At 44.7% G+C, this 21,642-nt stretch overlaps 1 long non-coding RNA gene across 1 annotated transcript; it reads left to right on the top strand.

Moving 5' to 3' along the window:
• The first annotated feature begins 8,255 nt into the window (after positions 1–8,255).
• Positions 8,256–21,192, top strand: LOC142831081 (uncharacterized). The gene is made up of 2 exons (XR_012906726.2): positions 8,256–8,461; positions 20,337–21,192. It is a non-coding gene; the product is annotated as an uncharacterized LOC142831081 (long non-coding RNA).
• The last annotated feature ends 450 nt before the right edge of the window (positions 21,193–21,642 follow it).

The raw sequence follows: 21,642 nt of genomic DNA, 5'->3' as shown, positions 1-21,642 counted from the left end.
ACGGGGGGACCAGCTATCTCTCTCTCGCTCACACACACAAACACACCCCTCATTCATTCACTCCATTCACACACATTCATTCCTGGCCTCAGGCACACCCGCTCTTACACAGGCATATGGGTTGCAGAAGGAGCCAAGGCATGTAGATTCTGGAGGCTCTGTCTGCTGATCATGGCTGGGGAGCTAGTCAGGCGAGACACTGGCTGTAGAAAGGAGCTTCTCAGGAGCAGGGGGAAGAAAAAAAAGACAGTCTCACATGTGCTCCCTCTTCTTTTATTGTGTCTGAATGACCCTTGTGACTCAGCCACCTCGTCACCAGGGAGCATGCCCAGACTCCCCTTTCTCCTGCAAAGCTGCAGTCTGATGACTCATCACCATGTGCACCAGCCTTGCAACTCCTAATATACACACACATTCACACTCTCTCTCTCTCTTCATCGCTCAGGCAAGTTACAGGCAAAGTGTCTGAGAGTTACAAAGGTTACAAAGAGAAGTCCTGTGGCACCTTATAGACCAGTGGTCTCCAACCTTTTTACTCCCAAGATCACTTTTTAAATGTCAAAACAAGCCAAGATCTACCGTCCCATTCTTTTCCCAAGACCTCACCCCTTCCTTGAAGCCCTGCCCTCTCTGTTCTCCTCTCCATCACTTGCTATCCCCAGCCCCTATACACTCTCAGGGTATGGCTACACTGCCGCTTTTTTTTTTCGATTCTGCTTAGGAAGAGATTTTTCCAACATTCGCCTGTCTAGACTGGGTCAAATGTCAGAAAACTCCTTCTTTTGGAAGCCTCTTTATTCCTCCTGGAACAAGGAATACAGGGGTTACTGAAAGAGCATGTTTGTTCTTCCACATCCCTGGACGTGGAAGAGCTTTTCTGGGATACCTCTGGAATCCTGGAAAAACTCCTGCAGTCTAGCTGTTACCCTCACTGGGTTGAGACAGTAGGTGTGGGCTCTGGGGTGAGAATGAGGGATTTGAGCATGGAAAGGGGTGAGAGGTTCAAGCTTTGGCAGGGAATTTGGATGCAGAAGGAGGTGGAGAAGGGGATTCTGGCTCGGGGAGGGGGCTCCAGGCTGGGGAGTGTTGGGGTCAGATGGAGGGTTGGGATACTGAGCAAGCCACAGGCTTGTGGATGTGAAGGTGCAGGAGTTTGGGTTGGGGTATGTGATGGGCTCAGGGAAGGTAGGCTGGGAGTATGATGGGCTCAGGACTCAGATTTGCAGTGTGTGGCTGGTGCAGAAGTGTTGTGGCAGAAGACTGAGGGTGCAGAGGTTTGGGAATGTGAAAGGCTCAGGGCAGGGGGTTCCAGTGTACGATAGGCTCAGATCTAGGGTTGGGAGATGTGGTGGTGCAGGAGTGTTATGATGCTGCGGCCAGATGGGGGTTAGGCCCCAATTGGGGGTTTATTGGCCAGGCTTCATTTTTAAATAAAATATTACATTAAACAGAAAGGCTGCGTCTAGACTGGTAAGTTTTTCTGCAAAAGCAGTTGCTTTTGCGGAAAAACTTGCCATTTGTTTACAGTGGCTGCTTTGAATTTGTGCAAGAACACTGACGATCTAATGTAAGATTGTCAGTGTTCTTCCACAAATACAATGACTCTCCTGTTCGGGAAAAAGCCCTCTTGCGCAAATGCTTTTGCACAAGAGGGCCAGTGTAGACAGCTGAGAATCGTTTTGCGCAAAAAAAGCCCAGATGGCGAAAATGGCGATTGGGGCTTTCTTGTGCAAAACCATGTCTAGATTGGCACGGACGCTTTTCCGCAAAAAGCGCTGAGAGTTACAAAGTTGCAAAGTTTGACAAAGATACAACGAGTTGCTGTTTAAAACTTTACACCTTATAGTTAGTGTATTTTCAGAAAATGCATGTGTAAAATCAAGTAAGCTCAGCTGGAGGCTTTTTTATGCAACAAGAGCCACCTGCACATTTCAAGTAGAGCTGCTCTTACTACATTTGAAAGGCAGAGCCACAGTGGTCCGGATCTGGCCTGAGCTGGGACTGAAGCAGTCCTGATTCACGCTAGGTCCCAGGCCTACTTCCACTGTGGCTGTGCAGTTTAAATGTAGTAGGAGCCAGGCTGCCTGTACATGCCCTCATTCATCTGAAGAAGTGGGCTGTGTCCACGAAAGCTCATGATACTATCTACATGTTTTGTTAGTCTCTAAGGGTATGTCTACACTACCCCGCTAGTTCAAACTAGCGGGGTAATGTAGGCATACCACACTTGCAAATGAAGCCCGGGATTTGAATTTCCCGGGCTTCATTTGCATAAGCGGGGAGCCGCCATTTTTAAAACCCTGCTGGTTCGAACCCCGTGCAGCGCGGCTACATGGGGCACGAACTAGGCAGTTCGAACTAGGCTTCCTAGGCTTACTCATGAGGAGTAACGGTAGTTCGAGCTAGGAAGCCTAGTTCGAACTGCCTAGTTCGTGCCCCGTGTAGCCGCGCTGCACGGGGTTCGAACCAGCGGGGTTTTAAAAATGGCTGCTCCCCGCTTATGCAAATGAAGCCCAGGAAATTCAAATCCCGGGCTTCATTTGCAAGTGCGGTATGCCTACATTACCCTCCTAGTTCGAACTAGGAGGGTAGTGTAGACATACCCTAAGAGTGTGTCTAGACTACAGGGTTTTGTCAACAAAAGTGGACTTTTGTCGACAAAACTATGCCTTTTATCAACAGAGTTCTGTCGATAGCAGGCATTATTGCATCTACACTGTCCTTTGCGTCCACACTGTTATGTAGACAAAGTGGCTTGCTTTGTTGACAGAACTGGATGTAGTCTAGACGCTCTTTGTCGACAGAAGCTTTGTCGACAGTATCTGTTGACAAAACTTCTGTCGACAAAACCCTGTAGTCTAGACATACCCTAAGGGTATGGCTACACTAGCCACCCTAGTTTGAACTAGGGTGGGTAATGTAGTCATTCGAACTTGCAAATGAAGCCTGGGATTTAAATATATTTAAGACAAAATATTGGTCCAAGTTCATACTCATTACTGATTAAAACAAACAAACTGTTCTTTTCATTGACAATGCAAATAGCACTAGAATATAATGGGAGTGACTAATTTAAAAAACAAAATAGCAGACAATTGAAGAACTGTGTTTCCACTTGCATAGTTTGATTAGGAACCAACTTGTCATGGCAAATTCATGTAAAAAAAGTGGTTTGGCCCAAAGAAAAAAAAGGAACTTTATTATACAAACTGCCTCCCTTGTTGCACTTTGTCAGGTGGATAAGCCAAACTCGTGTGAAAAACATATTTCTTCCTTAGGATAATATAGATAGAGAGGGGACTACTGAAAGCTAATGCATTACAGCTCCTCTGGGATTCTGAAGGAAGGCTATTGCATTGCAAAGCAGTAGCCATTCTTTCTCATAACTCTATCAGACAGGAGAGGGAGATCTCATAGAAATACTGCCTATTGCATGTGTCACCAACAGAGTAGCTGGCCTAGCTCACTGCAGCTGCAATAGCATGAAGTGATAATATTGCATCAGTCCCAAAAGATAATTCAGGATGCTTTCATCTAATCATGTTTCTAGAATAACCAGCACTGGAGTACCATAGGACCATGGTGCCACAGTATCTAATCCGGTGATGCGGACATTAAGGAGACATAACAAAATGAGGATTATCTCATGAAGTCATGGTTATCAGTTGTCATTTGGTGCATAAGATGCATGAGATCTGCTTTAATTCTGTGTCCATTTCCAACTGGGTGGGCATAACAAGAGCATCTCTCCCACATACTCTGTCTGGGAAGCTCTTAAAGGCACAGTCCCCAATTACACAAAATTCAAGAACCCTGAAAAGGAACATTCTTGCCATATTTACAGAAAACGTAATGTTTTCACCACAAAGGTGGTATTCTCCACTAAGGAAAAATAAACTTTTTCAAAGATGACAATTCCTTTTTATTCTAAGTAATGCCTTGCTGCCAATGTCATGGTGGCAAAAACTGTTTTTCACTGGTGAAAAAGTGCTCTGCCAAAAAGAGAAAAAAGCTGTGAGGTTAAAAAAAATGACAGTGACTTTAGGAATGGTGAAATGTCCTGGATACTAGAAATGCTACCAACAGCACAAGCATAGCATGGCAGGCACAATGCAAAGCATCCCCATGCTGGTCTACCAGCGTGTCATTATACTGAATTAGAAAGCCCCCTCCACAGGTTTAGCTGAGAGTGGCGATTGGTCTCTGTGCCTCTTTTTCTCTCAGTTGATGATACCAGCAGAGGGGCGTATGTGTACGTATGGGCAATTAGTCCAAGATCCTGTAAGGTAGTTAGATGCTTAATGCCCACTGAAATCAATGAAGATATGGCCCTTGGTTCCCATTTTGGTAGGAAGGGGTTTCTTGTGGCAACCCCTCCATTAGGAATGATAGTGAACCACCAACTCATTTCTGTATTAGGACACCAAGTACAGATGACACTTACTTTACGATTCAGCATCATGCACAATTTGGCCTCATTTGATGGGGATAATGAATCTCAATGCAAATTTACAGACACACATTTTTGGTTGGGTATAAATCAATGTGTTCACAACAAGCAATTCAAGATGCTAATAATGAGTGTTTTGTACAACTCTGCTTGTTACAATACTGCCAAATGTGGCTGCTGTGTTTGACCGCTTAGCCCAGCTGAGGCTTAAGATGTGATCTACTTCAGCCACTGGAGTATGGTGGATAGAGTGAGAGAAGAGGAAAGTGTGCGAAATCTGCTGGTACCAGGATAATGTATAATCCCACACTCCCAACAAAAGCAATGTTTTAGTGATAAACAGGCTTAATACAGTACACAAATACCTATCAAAAAGCAAATTGCAAGCCACGTGGAACATTTTCAACTCCACTCTTCTATTTTATTTGCTAAAATGTCAATCCCATCCCATTCCCATCAAAAGTTGAGTTTGATGGCACCGGGCACTGCTAAAGCTGCGTAGAGTTTGTGAGTGTCATATGAGAAGAATCTGTTTTCTTTTTACACTGAACAAAGATGTTTATTGTAATACAGTTTCTCTCTCTCTCTCTTTTTGCTTCACTGCAGAGCTTGTGCTAGACCCTCTTCCAGCTACACACTTTAAACAAACAATACCCATCTTCTCCCAGGTATCCACAGAGTTCTTCTATGAGGCTGATTGTGACCCAAGAGCTGTGGGTTTCAGTCCCTGTCCCATTATAGGCTCCCAGTGTGCCCATGGGCAAGTTACTTATGGCTTGACCTACAAAATATTTTTGGTGCTTATGTCTAAATTTAAATTCCCCAAACTCCTGCTCAGCTGCTTTCTAACTCTCTTTCTAACTCTCTACACTAGCTTGTTAATTCGAGCTAGGTAGGCAAATGAGGCGACTGGAGTTGCAAATGAAGCCTGCGATATTTAAATCCCGGGCTTCATTTGCAACTCTGGTTGCCTCATTTGCCTACCTAGCTCGAATTAATGAGCTAGTGTAGACATACCCAGAGTGTCAAAATTCCTGGGTGCCTAAACTCCTGCTAGTAAAGTCCCTCGCCCCCAGTGTTTAAATTTCTGCCAGTAGGTGTTGCCCAAGTGCTGAAATCTGGGGGTATATGTCCACACTACCATCGCGTTCTTCTGAAAGTAAATTGAAAGAACAGAGGGGTTTTTCCGGAGTTGGTAATCCTCTTTCTACGAGAAAGACGTCTTTTTCCGAGCTCTTTCGGAAAAAGGCACGTGTGGATGGGGAAGAGGGAGTTCTTTTAAAAGAAGAGGAAAGAGGAAAAAGCACAAGTGCCCTGGTGGCCACTCTGTCCATAGTAATCACAGCTTAAATGTGAGATAGCGTCCATTCTTTTGGAAGAATTTTTTCGGAAGATCTCTTCTGAAAAAAGGTTCTTCTGAAAGAAGCCTGCAGTCTAGACATAGCCTGAGAACTCAGCTCATGATTAAGCCAACAGCAGGAGTGGGCAATAATTTTTGATGGCCAGAGGGGAGGAGGAGGGGCGCACTCCAAAATTTTAGTAAGTGGTCAAGAGCTACACTTTTCTATGGAGGGCATGCCATGTCTGGGATGGACGCTGGATGCAAAAGGGAGCTTGGGGTAGGGGACAGGGATACAGGGGAGGGTGTGGGGTCTGAGAGGGAGTTTGGGGGAAGGCGGCAGTTTGCAGTGCACGAAGCTTCCCCCTACCCCCAGCACAGAAAGACAGATGGAGCAGCCAGCTGCTCTGAGCCCTGAGGCTGCTCCCTGCCTATGGATCCCATGGGGTGGGCCATGGGACAGATTGAAAGGCTTGGTGGGCTGGATTCGGCCCCCCCAGGCCGTATTTTGCCCAACCCTGGCCAACAGGATCCGCAAGCTAACTATTGTCTTGCCTGCTGGATTGGACCATGCACAAAAGATACTGGTGGAGGAGGTGGTTGTCCCTTGGAACCTTTTAGCCCAGGGGGTAGTGTACTCATCCAGCCTGTGGGAGAGCCAGATTCTAATCCCCATTTTGCCTGATGGGGAGCAACAATTGGCATGGAGGGCTTCCCCCTACCCAGATGAGCGCCGTAACCTCTGGGCGATGGAGTAGTCTGGGCTGGGTCTCGCCATCTCTTACAGCTGTTCCATGTTGTATACATAATGAAACAGTCACTGGGCCAGAGAGAGAGAGAAAGCAAGAAAAAGAATGACTGCTGCTCAGTAATTCGTGCCCTCATCTGCAATGTCGGAGAGCCAACTTCAAGTCTCTGGTCCACAGGCTGTAGCACTGAGGAGACTTTCTCCCTCATAGTCTAGTAGTTCCCTATTAACTTAGGGCTTTGATCTTGGGGCTCCAAGTGGCCTGACTACTGAGTTCTTTGTGTTGGAACCTAGAACCAACATATCATTCACTTGCTCATGGGAGGATTTTTGTTTGTTTGTTTTGAGTTGGGAGTCAAGAATTCTCAGGAACCTTTTCTGGGGGGAAATCTTTGGAAGTTTCACAGAGTCAAAGGGCCAAAAGGGGCAAATTGGACTATGTAGTTTGATCTGCTATATAGACTAGGCCCATATAGTTCAACCCACTGAGCCCCATAACTTGTGTTTGACTAATGCATTTCTTCCCGAAAAGCACCTAGTCTTGATGTGAAGACATTAAGAGGTGGTGAATCCACCGCTTCCCTTGGTAGTTTGGGTCAAAGGTTAATCATGTTCATTGTTAAAATGTGTGCCTTATTTCTAATTTCCATTTGCCTGTCTTCAGCTTCCAGCTCTGGTTGTTGTTATGCCTTCCTGACCTACTTTTAAAAAGACCTTTACTACTGTTTTTTTCTCTCGCTGAGGATACTTACACTAAAATCAAGTCACTTCTCAATCTTCAGATTGAGCTTGTTAAGTCTTGCACTGTAAGGCATTTTTTTTACTCCTCAAATTATTTGTATGGCTCTTCTTTTCATCTTTCCATTTTTTCGAGATTTCTAAATGTGGACAACAAAAATTTTCACAGTGGGGCCTCGCAATCCCTTGTATAAAGGAAAAACTACCTGTTTACTTCTACTGCCTTCTTTATAGATCCAAGGATTGCACTGACCATTTTTTAGGTCACAGTATCACACTGGGCACTTACGTTTCGATACTTGACCATTTTGATTCCTAAATTATTTTTAGAATCCCCGCTTTCCAAGCTACAGTCTCCCAATCTATGTATATGGGCTACATACCTTCCTCCTAGATCTATAACTTCACATTTGGTTGTATTAGAAGACATTGCATATGAATGGGCCCGATTTGTGAAACAATCCACATTGCTCTATTATCTTTTGCAGCCTCTGCAGTGTAAGCATTTTTGTTTCAGCTAGAATGTTAACAATTCCACTCACCAGGTCAACCCAAGAGAGTCTGAAAAACAGTCCAAAGTCCTGACCATTGTATGGTCCCTCAGCCCAGATAATCATTCCTTCAATCTATGCCAAATATAAACAAACACTCCTGCTGGCTCTTAGAGCTTTGATGCTGCCTAACATCCACTCCCATTGGCAGCTGGATTTTTAGCCATGTTCTCAAAGCTGTAAAATTATGCTTATTGTATTATTTTTTAAACCGAAGCTCTGTATAGTAACGACCCAAATTATCGCTACTTAGATCCTGTAACCAACCCAATTCCACAAAGCCACCAAAGACTGGGAGAATTCCATGGAAGTAATACATTTGCTGAGTCAGTATTTGACTAATCTCCATAACAAGGATTAATCATTAATTTGTCTGCAAATACCTGAAATATAATGCAACAATGAGTAAATTGCCCTGTTACTTCAGGACTCATAAACTGTCTGAAAACCTGACTGGGGAAGGGGGGTGGGGAGGGAGAGGGGAATGTCAAGCAAGGGAAATGTCTTTTTCCTCCTGCTATTACTGAATTTCCCCTGAAAATGGATGTAACTACTATTTCCTCAGTGATGTTGGCAGCTCAGCGTTACTACCTGCTATGGTGTTCCCAGTCCCATTCACTCTGGTATATTGAAGGGTAAGTCGATAAGGGGAAATGATATTTCAGAACCAAAAATAGAGACAGGCCGCTGCAAAATGCAATGGAGCTCATTGATCTGAAGGGGCTTCTTAAGACTCGGTGCAGCTGGGTAAACAATAATTGGCTCAAGTTAACTGACCTGGTATAAGGATGTTGTTCATCACTTTTCCCAGACAGATTGTGAGTTCTCTAAACACAGATCCCATTACCAGGATCAGGCGAGGAGCAGCTGGCATTTCTTGGCTTTCTCCTGCCACTGAGTACAAAGAGCCAGGATGAATAGTTATTAGTTATATTTATAACAATGCCCCACAAATTGCACATGGCTCTTTGCAGATTTGTAGGGCCTAGTTCTAAGGGAATTCCATGGTGGTGTAAAGCCTTATGGAGCTGGCTCTCTGCCATCTGATCTGCAACCCCTGGCATCCCAATATAGGCTGGCAGAAGTGGGTGGAGCTAAAGCACATGCTTCTCTGCCAGATCCCAACAGGTGAAGCTGTCCCTAGGGGATCGTGAAGCTCTAGTAGCTTACAGCAACCTGGAACCTTCTCTAAAGCGCGCTGGGGCTAGAGAGGACGGGTGGCTTAGAGTCTCTTCTACACCAATACACCATGGGTCTTTGTTTCACCTTCAGCATGGCTGGGCCTCACATGCTGGCCCATCATCACCTTTGCCAAGGGCTGGACTTAAGGTAAATGGCACCTGGGGTGAACTTGTATTTTAACAGCCCTGAGTCCCATGGAGCCCCCTCCCTTCTCACGTTTGCCCTGGACCCTCTGGGTGTGCCCTGGCTCCTGTGGGCTCCTCACCCTCCCTCACTCTAACTCCTGCTCTCCCCCGTGCCCCACCCCTTACCTTGAACCCCTACACTGTGCTTCTGCACCCGTAATCCCCGCACTCCCATCCTGAGCCCATGTGGGGAAATGGATATGGACGCACAGAGCAGCTGGCATGGCTGCTTGGTGCCCCCTTGAATGCTGTTTCCTCACTTTCCCAGGGGGCCATGAGGGGAGAAGCGAGGAGCAATCCCAAATGCTCCATGCACCCTAACCCTAACCCCCTCCTGGCCTGCACAAGGAGAGGGCACAAGAGCAGCAGCTTCTGATGCTTCTCAACACAGCCCAGGTAGGTTGCTGTGGTTGCTCCTCACTTCTCCCTCACAGCCCCCTCAGGGGCATAGAGGAACATGTGTCTCTGCTTGCCCACCATCCATGTTCCTCTGCTGGGGGGAAGCAGGGAGGGCCCCCCACGGAGCAACAGTTTCAGGCCCCATATTAGCAGTGCTCCCCTTTGCACTGCAGTACGGTGCCCCCTTAGCCACCAGGTGAACTGGATGGCCACCGAGTAGCCCATGTCTAAGGTTGGCCCTGCCTTTGTCTTTAAGATCTAGCAAGCTAATTTGGGATATGACGTGCTAAATGGGGGTAACAAAGGGAAGGAGGGGAACTGGGGAAAGAGAGAGAGAAAGTTACAGCAATGGCGATTCAGTGGGTTAATGTATCTTGGCAGCTCAGTCCATTTCCCAAAAATAATTGTTATTGGGGTCAACTCACTTTTTGTGGTGCAGAAGAGGGTGTCAAGGAGAGACTTGAATATGAGGAGGAGCATGGCTTGACAGGCCACATTTGGGTAGAGGGTTTCATGCTTCAATGTGCATGGTGGGGAAACAAGGATGACGCTGGAGATGGCTGGGAGGTCATCCAGGTTGGTAACACTGGCTGAACAGAGTGTGATGGGACATATCATAATGGTCCCTTTTGGCCTTAAAGACCTATGACTCTCTGTGGCCAGAGATTGTGTACAGGAGGGATGGGGTACTGATAAATCATGGGCTGTGGGCTGAGGCAATCTAGCTGGGGAATGGGGAGAAGTGCCCAGAAGAGCACAGGAAAAAAAGCAACAGAAAAGCAAAGATACCCTGAAAAAAATGTGCATTTCTTAGAATATTTTAACTAGGGGATTGTGATTTCTCTCTGGGTTGGAGCTTTTCTTAGTCTCTCTTTCTTCTTTCCTTTATTTTATGTGGCTCTTCCCTCAGCACGTGAACCATGGGATAAACAGGGTGGACATTATTTTCTCTGCCTACCCTGGACCAGCTTCTCGCTGAGCTTAATAAGAAGCCCTGGGATCTCTCACAGGGGAGGTCAAATTAACTGAAAGTGAACTCCCCACTTTGTTGTGGCAGCTGAATTCCACTCTGGGTGGAATGATAAAAAAACAAAGTCGAGTAAGGAGGAATGAATAAACTGACGTGTAGGGGAGAGAAAAGAATCGAAAACACTATTGCCCAAAGCTCAGGGTACATTTTATCACACTGGTTAGATCATTCAACAGCCACAAAAACCATCGTAGAATACTGGCTTAGTGAATAGTGCAACAGCTGCCAGGACACAAAATCTGAACGAATTAAAAATATATGCACTTGTTAGCCAGGAGGGATTTGCAGTGTGCTCCATGGCATGGTGTTGTTTATCATGGAGATAAAAAGAACCCCATGCAGCATCTGTTCTATCTGAACCTGCTCAGAAATTGGGCTAGGCTGGATTTTTACAGAGTTAGACAAATACAAGAGCCAAGCACTTTTTTTAAACCCCAACAGCCCTTCCAGGTAAGATGGAGGCTCTTCTGCAAATGCCTTCTCCTGGGGTTATTTGTTGTAATTGCTTATTGAGTGTTGTATAGTATCACAAGTCTCATGCTTCTTGGTGCTTTACAAAACCAAGAATGAACGCAGAAACGCCTAAAAATTCAGTTCTTCTCTGTGACCCACTGTAAGGGAGTCAATTGTTTTCCCCAAACACATTTTACATGTACACATTAAAACAATAAACCAAGACGTGCCCATTCTGTACACTCAGCAGCATTACTCATGCTGGCATTACTCTGGTCCATCCTCAACCGGGTCTAGAGTCTGTTACCATCACTGCTTGGGTTGTGTCTAATTTCATATTAGGAGCTCTTTTGGAAGGGGCTGGGTCTTTCTGTGTTGTGTGTGAAGCGCTTAGCACACCTCTAAGTGCTGCAACATAAGTGAAGAATAAGAATGTACCTACCAGCCTGGATACTGAAAATTCTACCAGTCCTGCATCTGCGGAAGGCTTTTCTAATGCGAACTGTTTGCCTATGCTGCAGTCAGCACGCCTTGCAGCAATTGCAGCACATCTAGCTAGATCAAAGTTCGCTTGAGTAAAATTGCTGTAGGCTGGGCAGTGGTTGCGCCAAGTATGTGGAAGGGTGGGTGTGGCTTCCTGGCTGTTGTTACTTGAACTAAAGTGCTGTTAAGTGCTGAATGTGCGGGACTGGGAGATGGGTTGGAAATGGGGGGGACTACGGCCTATAATGGCAAGGAGAAAGGAGGGTCAGGGCACAACAGGGAGGCAAGATCAAATCAGTATCTTAGATGCCTATATACAAATGCGAGAAGTATGGGTAATAAGCAGGAAGAACTGGAATTGCTAACCAATAAATACAACTATGATATCATTGGTATTACAGAAACCTGGTGGGATGGGACGCACGATTGGAATATTGGTATGGAAGGGTACGGCTTGCTCAGGAAGGACAGACAGGGAAAAAAGGGAGGAGGGGTTGCCTTGTATATTAAAAATGTACACACTTGGACTGAAGTGGAGATGAACGTAGGAGATAGCTGTGTAGAGAGTCTCTGGGTTAAGCTAAAAGGGGTAAAAAACGAGGGTGATATCATGCTAGGAGTCTACTACAAGCCACCTAGCCAGGTGGAAGAGGTGGATGAGGCCTTTTTTAAACAATTAACAAAACTATCCAAAGCCCAAGATTTGGTGGTGATGGGGGACTTCAACTATCCAGACATATGTTGGGAAACTAACACAGCGAGGCACAGGCTATCCAATAAGTTTCTGGACTGCATTGGAGACAACTTTCTGTTTCAGAAGGTTGAAAAAGCTACCAGAGGAGAAGCTGTTCTGGATTTGGTTTTAACAAATAGGGAGGAACTAGTTGAGAACTTGAAAGTGGAAGACAGTATAGGGGACAGTGATCACGAAATAATAGAGTTCATGATCTTAAGGAAATGTAGGAGGGAGACCAGCACAATTGAGGTTATGGATTTCAGGAAGGCAGATTTTGATAAGCTCAGAGAACTTGTAGGTAAGGTCCCATGGGAAGCAAGACTGAAGGGAAAAACAACTGAGGAGAGTTGGAAGTATTTCAAAGGGACGTTGTTAAGGGCCCAAAAGCAAACAATTCCGCTGTGTAGGAAAGATAGAAAATATGGCAAAAGACCAGCTTGGCTTAACAAGGAGATCTTGCATGATCTCAAAATAAAAAAGGAGTCATATAAAAAATGGAAACTAGGACAACTAACAAAGGATGAATATAGGCAAACAACACGGGAATGCAGGGGCAAGATTAGAAAGGCAAAGGCACAAAATGAGATCAAACTAGCTACAGGCATAAAGGGAAACAAGAAGACCTTTTATAAATACATTAAAAGCAAGAGGAAGACCAAGGACAGGGTAGGCCCACTGCTTAGCGAGGAGGGAGAAGCAGTAACAGGGAACTTGGAAATGGCGGAGATGCTCAATGACTTCTTTGTTTCGGTCTTCACCGAGAAGTCTGGAGGTGTGCCTAACGTAGTGAATACAAGCAGAGAGAGGGTAAGTTTAGAAGATAGGATACACAAAGAACAAGTTAAAAATCACTTAGGAAAGTTAGATGTCAGCAAGTCACCAGGTCCTGATGAAATGCATCCCAGGATACTCAAGGAGCTGATAGAGGAGGTATCTGAGCCTTTAGCTATGATCTTTGAAAAATCATGGCAGACAGGGGAGATTCCAGAAGACTGGAAAAGGGCAAATATTGTGCCCATCTATAAAAAGGGGAATAAGAACAACCCAGGAAATTATAGACCGGTCAGTTTAACGTCTGTCCCAGGGAAGATAATGGAGCAGGTAATTAAGGAAATCGTATGCAAACACTTGGAAAGTAATAAAGTGATAGGGAATAGCCAGCATGGGTTTGTGAAGAACAAGTCATGCCAAACTAATCTGATAGCTTTCTTTGATAAGATAACGAGCCTTGTGGATAAGGGAGAAGCGGTGGATGTCATATACCTAGACTTTAGTAAGGCATTTGATACGGTCTCGCATGATATTCTTATTGATAAACTAGGCAAATATAACTTAGATAGGGCCACGATAAGGTGGGTGCATAATTGGCTGGATAACCGTAGTCAGAGAGTTGTTGTTAACGGTTCTAAATCCTGCTGGAAAGGGATAACAAGTGGAGTTCCTCAAGGGTCTGTTTTGGGACCCGTACTATTCAATATCTTCATCAATGATGTAGATATTGGGATAGAGAGTACTCTTATTAAGTTTGCAGATGATACCAAACTGGGTGGGGTTGCGACTTCTTTGGAGGATAGGGACATAATTCAAAATGACCTTAGCAAGTTAGAGAAATGGTCAGAGGTAAACAGGATGAGGTTTAATAAAGAGAAATGCAAAGTGCTCCACTTAGGAAGGAACAATCAGTTCCATACATACAAGATGGGAAGCGACTGTCTAGGAAGGAGCATGGCGGAAAGGGATCTAGGGGTCATAGTGGACCACAAGTTGAATATGAGTCAACAGTGTGATGCTGTTGCAAAAAAAGCAAATATGATTCTAGGTTGTATCAACAGGTGTGTTGTAAGCAAAACTCGTGAAGTCATTCTGCCGCTCTATTCTGCACTAGTTAGGCCTCAGCTGGAGTACTGTGTCCAGTTCTGGGCGCCACATTTCAAGAAAGATGTGGAGAAATTGGAAAGGGTACAGAGAAGAGCGACAAGAATGATTAAAGGTCTAGAGAACATGACCTATGAAGCCAGGCTTCATGAACTGGGCTTGTTTAGTTTGGAAAAAAGAAGATTAAGGGGGGACATGATAGCGGTTTTCAAATATCTAAAAGGGTGTCACAAGGAGGAAGGCGAAAATTTGTTCCTCTTGGTTTCTGAGGACAGGACAAGGAGTAATGGGCTTAAAGTGCAGCAGGGGAGGTTTAGATTGGACATTAGGAAAAAATTCCTAACTGTCAGGGTGGTCAAATATTGGAATAAATTGCCAAGGGAGGTGGTGGAATCTCCCTCTCTGGAGATATTTAAGAACAGGTTAGATAGACATCTGTCAGGGATGGTGTAGACGGAGCTTGATCCTGCCTTGAGGGCGGGGGGCTGGACTCGATGACCTCTCGAGGTCCCTTCCAGTCCTATTATTCTATGATTCTATGATTCTATGAACTAGCCAGTGTTATTCCATGTTGTTCATTTGTGTGATGGGATGTCCCACTCAGGAGGGAGGGCAATTTAAAGCACCGAAAACTTTCCATCTGTGACTCTGAATCTGTCACCTTTTTTTCCCCATTCCTGTCTTTGGGGAGCTAATGCTACTAAAGAGCCGTTCAATAAGCACTGATGCAACACTTACGTTCGTTCATCTTGGCACAGGCCACCAGCTAGTGGTCGCAGACCATCCTCATCGGAGAAAGAAGCGGTTCCTCAGACTAAAAACAAGGGAAGGGAGGAGAAAAAAAGTGAGGGAAACTCCAGCAGTTGTCTTTACTACACTGCCACATGCAGATGACGTTTACTTTAATGGCACTTCATTACAACAACTTGCACAAGCAGCACTGCCTACCCTTTGCCAGAAGATGTCTCACTGTACTCAGGAGACAGACATTTACCTAGATGCTTAAAATGCCAAGCGTTAATGGAGTATCCCAGTGTTCAATAAGCAATAGAACCTGGTGTTCTTTCTTCTTATCTCCAGCATAAAGAACAGCTTGCACTAGGTCTGTTTCAGGCCTCCTCTCCAGTGTACCTGAACAGGTACTTAGTCAAAATTCAGAACATGCAAGGCACTGCATTCAGCCATATTGAGTGGAAATCCATCAACTTCACAAAGAAACTTGCACAGATCCAAATGGACATCATCTTCCTTTCCAAGTGCAAACAGATGGACATCCTACCTAAGGGTCTAAGGGTGAAAAACCCACTACAATCTACGTCTACATATACACTGGCATGATTTTCCAAAAATGCTTTTATCGGAAAAGTTTTCCGTTAAAAGCATTTTCGGAAAATCGCGTCTAGATTGGCAGGACACTTTTTCACAAAAGCACTTTTTGTGGAAGAGCGTCCGTGGCCAATCTAGACACACTTTTCCGCAAAAAAGCCCCGATCGCCATTTTTGTGATTGGAGCTTTTTTGCGGAAACCATTAGGGCTCGTCTACATTGGCCCCTTTTCCGGAAGGGGCATGGTAATTTTTGAAATCGCAATAGGGAAATGCGCGGGGGATTTAAATATCCCCCGTGGCATTTAAATAAAAATGTCCGTCGCTTTTTTCCGGCTTTTAGAAAAGCCGGAAAAGAGCATCTACACTGGCCCCGATCCTCCGGAAAAGGGCGCTTTTTCCGGAGGATCGGGGCCAGTGTAGACGCTCTTTTCCGGCTTTTCTAAAAGCCGGAAAAAAGCGACGGACATTTTTATTTAAATGCCGCGGGGGATATTTAAATCCCCCGCGCATTTCTCTATTGCGATTTCAAAAATTACCATGCCCCTTCCGGAAAAGGGGCCAATGTAGACGTAGCCTTACTGTGCAGTTTACACTGGCCCTCTTGCAGAAATGAATTGCGCAAGAGGGCTTTTCCCAAACAGGAGCAGCACAGTATTTCTGCAAGAACACTGACGATCTTACACGAGATCGTCAGTGCTCTTGCGGAAATTCAAACCTCCAGTGTAGACAGCTGGGAAGTTTTTCCGTAAAATCAGATGATTTGGCGGAAAAACTTGCCAGTCTAGACACAGCCTACATGTATGTATTTTTTAATCCACTGCCTCTTCTTGCTCCCCACTCCCATTTTTTCCTTTTTCCACTCCCCTCCTTTTCCCATATTTATTTTGGTCCTGGATATCCAACACTCTGGTCATCTGAAAAAGTGGGCTGTGCCCATGAAAGCTCATGATGCCATCTACATGTTTTGTTAGTCTCTAAAGCGCTACAAGACCATTTGTTGTTTATCCTGTTACAGACTAACTCGGCTACCCCCTGAAGCGATAGAAATACAGGGCAGTGCTGCTTGTCCTGGAGCTCCAGCAGCCCTACCCAGAACAATGAGCCCCACCATCCATTTCCTGATTGACCCCTGCCTGAGTTTTAAATTGACAGGTACCTTTAAAAAATGCAACAAGCCAAAGGTATCTCTGGCATAGCATCGCTGATTTCATAATAACACAGTTTACGCCAAGGATGAAATTGGTCCTAGTAGGTATCATTTCCACTGTGTTTTTAAAGGGTTTTCAGCATTAATAAGTAAAACCACAGCAATCTGATTTCACACTTGTCATTGCCCAGACTGTCAGACCTAAGGAACTGCATTATAAGAAGCCTTATAGAATGCTCATGTAAGGGTATTTCATGTCTTATCTGCAAAGGGAGGCTGGACAACTTGCATTTCAGAGATGATTATATATGCTACTAGGCTTACTGATTCTCTCTGCTATTCAAAATACACTGGACATCAGTAAATGCTCCAAACACTCCTAGGTGGGCATAAGAGTATTCATTTGAATCTGAGTTTAGTAGTGGCATATACTGGATCCAAACTATTTCATGTGTATTTTTTTAAATACCAAATTAGAAACATTCCATTATTCATATTTTCAACACACCACCAAGTAAAACATAGGAATTTTTAAGTTTTTTAAGGAATTTTGCCTGGGGTCTTTGGTTTTAAATCTAAACTCTGAAAGGTTTGAACCTGACACTGATGGAAAAGGAAGAACAAAATTCCAGTGAGCTGCTGGTATCTGGAATCTGAATTAGTGGAGCAACCGATTAGTGGATCAGTTCTGAGGTTACAGTGCAGTAAGCTCCACTTTTGTTTCCACCAAGGTGCATATTTTGATAGTTCTAGTGAAGCCGAGAGTTTTGCAATATTTAGGTTTATTTAGGGTTATGAATCTTAGTTGTTTAGTTTACTTTTAAAAATCATCCTGTGATACAGGAGCTTCATAGATTGTTTTGATTAAAACCAGTCCTGTGAAGGGCAGGAATATACAGACAATGCTCATCTGACATACATCGACATACCATTCTCAAGTCAGACATAAGTTGTTCTTTGCAAGGATTGCTTTTAAAGAGAGGCCAAACCCATGACTGGTGTCAATGTAGCAACTACAATCAAGTTGCACTATGGATAAGTTTGATCTAGTTCACCTGCAACAGTAAAAAGAGAACTTTCTGTAACAATCTGTCATCAGCCAGGACTTAAAGTTAAACCTGTAATTGTTAGTTAGTTATTTTGTTCAGCCATCCTGGAGAGGGTAAGAAGAGGTCCTATTCTATGACTGAGGCTCCTCGACTTTATGGTAATACTGCTAATAATAATATTCAGAGGTCTGCCATTTTGGCTATGCAGTAGTGTTTGTTTGACCCTTTTTTTAAAAAGTATGATTCTTTCAAAATATTTAAAGAATGAAATACGTTTGGTCAAAGAATTCTGGAATTGAATTGATGGGACAACATTATTTGAAAGGTTAACACAACCCAATCTGTAAAAGATGTAAATGTTTTACTTTGAAATATGACACGGATGCTTTGTTCACAAAACTACAGTACATCATCCCTAGGGGATCCCTTTATCATCCCCTAAGTACAGTAATATATATATATATATATATATATATATATATCAGTCTTAACAAATGAATAGAGGGGCTGTTCTTTGAATGTGTACAATGATCCAGGCAAGCCAGAGCCAATTTTCTGTTTTGCTGCTTATAAAAGTTGAGGAGAGTGGGAATTAGAATAAGAATTTTCTTACCTTATAGCTACACAGTTGGCCCTGAATAAATCCTCTATTAAAGTGATTTCTACTATAAGATGATCCAATACTGCAAAACCAACCCTTCCTCTGAAAACTTCTGAGATTAAGGGCCTGATGTGACTAACTCTGCAGCTGCCAATTTTCTTCCACAATTTGAGCTGAGGAAGTGGGTCTGGCCCACGAAAGCTCATCACCTAATAAACCATCTTGTTAGTCTTTAAAGTGCTGCATAGTCCTGTCTTTTGTTTCAGCAAAACCAGACTAACACGGCTACATCTCTATTACTGTCCCACTGAGTTCAGTATCAGAGGGGTAGCCGTGTTAGTCTGAATCTGCAAAAGCGGCAAGGAGTCCTGTGGCACCTTATAGACTAGCTGAAGTGTAGGAGCATAAGCTTTCGTGGGCAAAGACCCATCTGATGAAGTGGGTCTTTGCCCACGAAAGCTTATGCTCCTACACTTCAGTTAGTCTATAAGGTGCCACAGGACTCCTCGCCACTGAGTTCAGTGAGCTAGACCAGGGAGCCCCATGAATAACAGTTTCCAAGACCAGGCCCTAGGTAAACGCAAAGTCATAAAGGGCTCAATTGTGCATGCCTTGCACACTCCCATGTCACACTGAGGCAAATGAAGTGTACTGGGATTGGAGCCCAAGAGTAGGAAGGTTTTAATGCTTGGTACCATCAAGGCAATGCAGATTCCATGTTTGTTCCTGCACAGCTACAGTTACAGTAACTTGACTCAACTCACAAATATCACTCTCACAACACCTTCTAGAGCCGTGGTCACCAACCAATAGATCGCGATCTACCGGTAGATCTCAGGGGCTCCAAGAGTAGCTCTTGAGCCCTCTCTGAGCTGCGCACCTGCGCAGTGCATTTACATTAGATTTCCTCATGTAATGTAGGCGGAGCTTCAAGGAAGGGGCGGGGCAGTAGATCTTCACCTGTTCTGAGACTTAAAAAGTGATCTTGGGTGTAAAAAGGTTGGAGACCACTGTTCTAGAGCCAGTCTGGCTGACAGTCTGGCAGCAGTTTCATGGTGAAACTTTCCACGTGGGACTTTATAACCGAGGCGTTCAGAAATAGAGCAGTTTAGGGCGAGAACGCAACAAAAGAACTGACCAGGAAAATACTTTTCAAATAAACCTTTCTCAAAAGAGTCCTGTGGCTAAAAGTCCATTTTGGGAACAGTTTAATCCATTAATGCTGAATTTGGAGCTAAACCATACACGTGAGAGGAAAACAAATGGCTGTGCAGTTAGCCTGGCTCTCAGCTAGAACAGGCTGGCATTTTCCCAATACAAGCATTTTTCACGGGAGAATGCCGGTTGGTGGAAATGTTTCGGTTTTGGTGAATTCCCACTGAAACCTGCCTGGTTTCCTGCCAGCCTGGACTTCCAGGGTACATGGCTGGCTCCGAGACAGCTCTGTCATGTAAACTGCCTGGGGGCTGCGAACCTCTGGGGCTTCCAGGCTTCCTGTCTTGCAGCCAGGAGCTTGGCAGCTCTGGAAACCAAAGCTCTCAGGGCTTCTAGACTCCCTGCCATTGGAAGCTGGTAAAACTGCCTACACGCCCAAGCGACAAAGGCTGGGCCACCAGCGGGGGAAGCTGGGGCTGCAGCGTGACAGCATTGCTCCCTTGCCACCAGGGAGGGCAAGGCCAAGGTTGCAGCATGCCCAGCCCTCCACGTGGCCAGGAAGGATCAGGCTAGGGGTGGGCGGGGCTTGGCTCCAGGGGTGGGGCCTTGGGCAGAAGGGGCGGAAAGGGTGGGGTTGTGGCTGCTCTTTCTCAGCTGGGCTTTCACCCGCTGTCCATGCTGTCTGTTGTGACAGGGACTTCTCTGATTCCCAGGAGGCCTTTGGGCTGCCCCCAATTCCCTATCTGCCCCTAATTCTGGGCAACTTTTTGAGCTACCTCTGACTTTGGTTTGGAGAGTCCCTCAGTGCTGCATGCAGGGTCCTTGGGAGTTGGGGCTCCATTCCCCTTCCAAAAAATTAAATCAAAACATTTTGATTTTTCCAACAGGGACGTCCTTTTGGAATTTCCCTTCCACTGGAAATTCTGAATGTTGCCCAGCTCACCTCTGGACCTGCCAAGGGCTGAATGTGAGACCCAGTTTTTGACAAATACCCAGCAAGAGGGCTCCACAAAAGCAAACAACCTTGTATGAAATGATTCATTCTGGGAGATTCCTTCCTCTCATGTCGCTCTTCTTTCTGTATCTTCAGTTGCTTTGCTTTTAGCGGGGGCTGTAAATTGTTTGCAATAATAACAAGGAAGGAGAGTTTTGGCCCTGATACTGCAATTCTTTGTGTGTGAGCATAGCAATTCACCCATCATGGCAGAAATTACAGAACTGAGACCCAAATTGGTGTGGAACACTAGGAACTTTGGTACTACAACCTGAGTGATGTTCCACAAAATGAGGGACAGCTGAGAGGCGAGTGGCAGTGCAGGGATAACACCAGAAGTCACATGATTCATTAAAAAAGCAACAGCTCTCTTGTCTCTGCAGCAGGGCACTGCTGTGGACCTGGAAATGCTCTTCTGTACTGGTGAGCCGCTAGTTCTGTTATGTTGTAGCCCAGCGTTGGGCCCAGCCCGGCATAGTGAGGGAATACATTGAAGAGTGTGGACTAGGAAGTAGGAAGAATGAAGATCTGTGGTGGTGTGCAAAATCCTGTGCTCTGAGGTGCCCAAGGTTGAAAAAAAGGCCAACTTGGGCAGTTCCAGAAAATTGTTTAGGAAAGTCAGCAAAAGTTGGAGACAAACAGACTGGTACTAGCTGGTTTGTTTAAGTGAAAGGAACCATGATAAGAGATTTTCAAGGCTTTTGGTAAAGTCATATTTGGCATAACAATAAACTTTTCCTTTCCGCTTCCATGTGTGTTTGGCTTGTTTTTTCTTAAAGGAAACAGTTAAGGGAGTGTGGTTGAAGTTTGATTCTAACTATTACTTAACTATCGACTAACTATTACTTCTCCCCCTCCCCAAAGGAACACTTAAGACTCTATAATATGAGTGAAAAACAATGGCAGCCAGGGATTTTGCCTATTAAAACTATTATACATCTAAAGGGAAAAGGAATAAGGGGTTACAAGGGAAAAGGAAGAAGGGGTTAAAATGAAAGCTATATTAAATGCTTAGACTCCTTTTTAAAAAAAGATTTTCAATGACAGTTATTACAATGGAAATCAGCCAGCGATAAACTTGGTACAAAACCCTGGGCACACTGTGTGCTGTAAGGTTACAGTGAATAAGTATCCCATTCACATCTTATTCTTGTTTGGCCCAGAGGCCCCTTTATCAGCAAATCAGTACTCAGAGGGCC

The sequence above is a fragment of the Pelodiscus sinensis genome, chromosome 1, assembly GCF_052426305.1.
Source record: "Pelodiscus sinensis isolate ZL-2025 chromosome 1, ASM5242630v1, whole genome shotgun sequence".
NCBI lineage: Eukaryota > Metazoa > Chordata > Testudines > Trionychidae > Pelodiscus > Pelodiscus sinensis.
This window is presented reverse-complemented; position numbering and strand designations above follow the sequence as displayed.